Genomic DNA, 6,000 nt, shown 5'->3' on the forward strand with positions numbered 1-6,000 from the left:
ATGCTAGGTTTGAAGCACAGGTTTGTTAAGGTAGCAGATTAAGGAAAATAGAGTGTTAAGTAAAACAAATTGTCCTTGAGGAGTCAAAGAATTGATTTGGTTTGGAAGAAACAGTAAAGGAAATATTTTTACTTGCACTGAAATACAGGGAAGGAAAGTTTGCAATTATTGAGCAGTGCAATAGGAGACATTACCATATTGAATGGAGAAGTAATTGTGCTAAATGTAGAGAAGAGGAAAATTTCTGAAGTGTGCTTTGGAGAATTCTTCAATCAGTGTGTTTAATTTCAAAAAAGGTATGATGAAGCATTTCTAAATCTGGTCCTGAGGAATGAAAAAGGTCAATTGGAAAATGTCACGGTTTTCTATCTTGGAAAAAGTCATCATAGAACTGGATTAAAGAAGTAATGGAAAAGGCAAGAAGCGGTCAAGAATCAAAATATACAACTGGAACAAGATCATTTTTGTGAATTAGAAAGTGATCTGGCAGGGTTTATAAGAGTCAAGTGCTGGAAAGCAAAATGGGTACCGTTAAGGAGAGGATGGCTCTTGCCACGTTCCCACAAGGGGCAAAGGGAGTACAACCAAAACTAGAGTTCTCCGGATCACAAAAAATTGGCCAGCAGCATGATGCAGGAAAGAAGACATATCATGATATCATGCAACATCATAAATTGTCCTCATTAAAATATGAGTACCATAAAAGACAATCTAAAGACTTTCCATATGCACATTATCAATAAAAGAATTGTCAGTGGAACAGTGTGCACAATTAGGGACCAAAGTGGGGAAATATTGGTAGAGACAGAAGGCACCACCAAGGCATTAAATGCACAATTCCCTCCAAGCCACTCACTATTTGTAATATATCACCATTCCTTCAGTGCCGCTTGAATGAAATCCTGCTATTCCCTAACTAACAGCATACTGCAGCACATGGACTGAAACAGTTCAAGGAGGCACCTCACCATTACCTTCTCAAAGGGCAACTAAGGCAAGCAATAAATCAGTGAAGAAGTGTTTATTATGAATTTAGCCTTGAATATGGGAGGGTTGATCAGTAACTTCTTAGATGATGCAAAAATTGGCAGGGTGGTCAGTAATGGGGATGATAGCCTTTGATTATAGGAGGATATGGATGGGCCGGTCGGGTAGGCTGATTAGTGGCAAATAGAATTCAATGAGGATAAGTATGAGGTAATGCACTTGGGCAGGACAAAAAAGACAAGGGATGAATAGTAGGCCCTGAGGATCAAAGGCACCTTGGAGTCCATGTCCACCAGTTCCTTCATATGGATACTGTGGTGAAGAATACATATGGGATACTTGCCTTTATTAGCTGAGGCATAGAGTTTAAGAGCAGGGAAATTATATTGAAACTGTATAAAATGTTGGTTAGGTCACAGTTGGAGTTCTTTGTGCAGTACTGGAATCCACATTATAGGTGGGATATGATAGCACTGGAGAGGGTGCAGAGGAGATTTATCAGGGTGTTGCCTGAGCTGGAGAGTTTTAGTTATGAAGAGAGATTGGACAGACTGGGCTGTTTTCCTCAGAGCAGAGAAGACTGAGGGGGACATGATTTAGACACATGAAATTATGACGGGCATAGACGGGGTAGACAGGAAGGGAATTCTTCCCTTGGAGGAGGGATCAATGATCAGGGGCATAAATTCAAGGTAAAGGAAGGGCTGTTTTGAGGGGGTGTGAGGAGAAATATTTTCACCCAGAGGTGATGGGAACCTGAAACTCACCATAAGGGTGATAGAGGCAGAACCCCTCATAACTTTTAAGAAGTATTCAGATGTGCACTTCAGATGCCAAAGCATAAAGGCTATTGGCCAATTGTTGAAAATGGGATTAGAATAGTTAGGTAGCTAACTATTTGTCACAGGGACTCATAGAGGTGTACAGCACGGAAACAGACCCTTCGATCCAACTCGTCTATGCTGACCAAATATCAAAACCCAATCTAGTCCCACCTGCCAGCACCCAGCCCATAGCCCTCAAAACCTTTCCTCTTTATCTACTCATCCAGATGCCTTTTAAATGTTGCAATTGTACCACTTCCTCTCGCAACTCATTTCATACATGCACCACCCTCTGCGTGAAAAGGTTGCCCCTTAGGTCTCTTTTATAGCTTTCCCTTCTCACCCTATAGCTATGCCCTCTAGTTCTGGACATCCCCACCCCAGGGAAGAGCCTTTAACTATTTATCCTATCCATGTCTCTCATGATTTTATAAACCTCTATTAGGTCACCCCTCAGCCTCTAACGCTCTAGGGAAAACAGCCCTAGCCTATTCAACCTCTCCTTATAGCTCAAATCCTCCAACCCTGGTACATCCTTGTACATCTTTTCTGAACCCGTTCAAGTTTCACAACATCTTTCTGATACAAAGGGGACCAGAATTACACGCAATATTCCAAAAGTGGCCTAACCAATGTCCTGTACTGACGTAACATGACCTCCCAACTCCTGTACTCAATACTCTGACCAATAAAGGAAAACATACCAAACACCTTCTTCACTATCCTATATATTTGCAACTCCACTTTCAAGGAGCTATGAACCTGAACTTCAAGGTCTCTTTGTTTAGCAGCATTCCCCACGATCTTACCATTTAGGATATAAGTCCTACTAAGATTTGCTTTCCCAAAATGCAGCCCCTCACATTTATCTAAATGAAACTCCATCTGACACTTCTCAGCCCATTGGCCCATCTGGTCAAGATTCTGTTGTAATCTGAGGTAACCTTCCTCGCTATCCACTGCACCTCCAATTTTGGTGTCATCTGCAAACTTACTAACTATACTTCTTATGCATATGTTAAAATCATTTATATAAATGACGAAAAGTAGTGGACTCAGCACCGATTCTTGTGGCACTCCACTGGTCACAGGCCTCCAATCTGAAAAACAATCCTCCACCACCCTCTGTCTTCTACCTTAGAGTCAGTTCTGTATCCAAATAGCTAGTTCTCCCTGTATTCCATGAGATCTAAACTTGCTAATCAGTCTCCCATGGGGAACCTTGTTGAACGCCTTACTGAAGTACACATAGATCAAGTCCACTGCTGTGCCCTCTCAATCCTCTTTATTACTTCTTCAAAATACTCAATCAAGTTTGTGAGACATGATTTCCCATGTACAAAGCTATGTTGACTATCCCTAATCAGTCCTTGCCTTTCCAAATACATATACATTCTGTCCCTTAGGATTCCCTCCAACAACTTGCCCACCACCGAGGTCAGGCTCACTGGTCTATTGTTCCCTGGCTTCTCCCTACCACCCTTCTTAAACAGTGGCACCATGTTAGCCAACCTCCAGTCTTCCGGCACCTCACCTGTGACTATCGATGATACAAATTTCTCAGCAAGAGGCCCAGCAATCATTTCCCTAGCTTCTCACAGAGTTCTAGGATACACCTGATCAGGTCCTAGGGACTTATCCACGTTTATGTATTTTTAGACATCCAACACTTCCTCCTCTGTAATATGGACATTTTTCCCCACATTCTATATCTTTCATGTCCTTTTCCACAGTAAATATTGATGCAAAATACTCATTTCGTATCTCCTCCATCTCTTGCAGCTCCACACAAAAGTTGCCTTGCTGATCTTTGAGGGGCCCTATTCTCTCCCTAGTTACCCTTTTGTCCTTAATGTACTTGTAAAAATCCTTTGGATTTACCTTAACCCATTTGCCAAAGCTATCTCATGTTCCCTTTTTACCCTCCTGATTTCCCTCTTAAGTATACTCCAATTGCCTTTATACTCTTCTAAGGAGTCACACTTTCTATTTTGTCTATACCTGAGATATGCCTCCTCCTTTTTCTTAACCAAACCCTCAATTTCTCTAATCATCCAGCATTCCCTACACATACCAGCCTTTCCTTTCACCCTAACATGAATGCACTGTCTCTGGACTCTCATTATCTCATTTCTGAAGGCTTCCCATTTTCCAGCCGTCCCTTTACCTGCGAGCATCTGCCTCCAATCAGCTCTTGAAAGTTCTTGCCTAATGCCGTCAAAATTGTCCTTCCTCCAATTTAAAACTTCAACTTTTAGATCTGGTCTATCCTTTTCCATCACTATTTTAAAACAAATAGAATTATGGTTGCTGGCCCCAAAGTGCTCCCCCATTGACACTTCAGTCACCTGCCCTGCCTTATTTCCCAAGAGTAGGGCAAGTTTTGCATCTTCGCTACATCCACATCCACACATTGAATCGGAAAATTTTCTTGTACACACTTAACAAATTTCTCTTCATCTAAACCCTTAACACTTTGGCAGTCTCAGTCTGTTTAGAAAGTTAAAATCCCTGACCATAACCACCCTATTATTCTTACAGATAACTGAGATCTCCTTACAAGTTTGTTTCTCAATTTCCCTCTGACTATTAGGGTGTCTATAATATAATCCCAATAAGGTGATCATCCCTTTCTTATTTTTCAGTTCAACCCAAATAACTTCCCTCGATGTATTTCCAGGAATATCTTCCCTCAGTACAGCTGCAATGCTATCCCTTATCAAAAATACCACTCCCCTCCTCTCTTGCCTCCCTTTCTGTCCTTCCTGTAGCATTTGTATCCTGAAACATTTAAGCTGCCAGTCCTGTCTATCCCTGAACACTTGTTGGGTCAAATGGCCTTGTTCTGTTCTATAGACTTCTATGACTTCAAAGTTTGTGAGAAGATTTGTAGCTCGGGTGCTCGTTGTTGTGGTTCTGTTCGCCGAGCTGGGAATTTGTGTTGTAGACGTTTCGTCCCCTGTCTAGGTGACATCCTCAGTGCTTGGGAGCCTCCTGTGAAGCGCTTCTGTGATGTTTCCTCAGGGTATATAGTGGTATAATACAGGAGGCTCCCAAGCACTGAGGATGTCACCCTGACAGGGGACGAAACGTCTGCAACACAAATTCCCAGCTCGGCGAACAGAACCACAACAACTTCTATGACTCTCTGAAGAGAAGTTTGACAAACCTATTATAAATAAGGAGGTTATAGGGACACTGGATAAGATAAAAAACAGATAAAGCGGAATTCCTTGGAAGGCTGACATAGTTTATAGTACTTAAGTTGCCTGGTCTAGATAGTCCAGATGCGTTCTAGATTGCTGAGCGTAGTAACAGTGGAAATTATAAAAATGTTGTCTGTAATTATTCAACGTTGCTTACATACAATAATGGTACCCAAGCTTTGACAATTGCAAATGCTATATCGGTTCAATAAATGAAACAATAAACCTGACAATTATAGATAAGTCAGTTTAATATAGATAGTGAGAAGCATATAGAAACAATAATTCAGGCAACATATTAACATCATATGTCCAAGCATAGACTGCTCAAGGAGAGCAACATAGAATTGGTGAGTGAAAATCCCATTTGATGTTAATGTTCAGTTTGTGTTAAGTATTTTGCTTGTCCGCAATTTGAAGTTCATGGGATAAAATGGACAAAAGCATTCTGGGTACAAAATTGGCTAAATGACATAAAACAGAGTTATGATCAATTTTTTTGGACTAGAGGGTGGATTATCATAGATTCTCCGAAGGTTCATTGCTAGGACCATGTGTTTGAAATATATTAATGACTTGGACCTTAGAGATTAAAGAGAACAATTTTAAAATCTGAAGATGAAACACAATTTAGAAATAAGGACAATAGTAATATGCTTCAGGAGAACATGGACAGGATGTTGGAATGGCTGGATTCTCAGCATCGGAATGGCAGCCTCAGGGATGCTTGTATTGGCACTGACTACACACACCATTTATCTAACAGCCCAAACGTTTTCTGTAGAATCTTCTATATGTCCATTCTAAAATAGACCTCTGCATCTTACTTTTGTAACAGCACTTGAACAGCTGTTCTAGACCTTGCCAGCATTTAGACAACAGTGATTTGGTTTCTCACAGTAAAAGTGGATGTGGTGTTCTTCCCTTGTAACCTTTAAATCCTGCAGGAGTTGATATTTTCCGTCCTGGAGCAGCTGAGCTCC

Source organism: Chiloscyllium plagiosum, chromosome 2, assembly GCF_004010195.1.
Source record: "Chiloscyllium plagiosum isolate BGI_BamShark_2017 chromosome 2, ASM401019v2, whole genome shotgun sequence".
In the NCBI taxonomy this organism is placed as follows: domain Eukaryota; kingdom Metazoa; phylum Chordata; class Chondrichthyes; order Orectolobiformes; family Hemiscylliidae; genus Chiloscyllium; species Chiloscyllium plagiosum.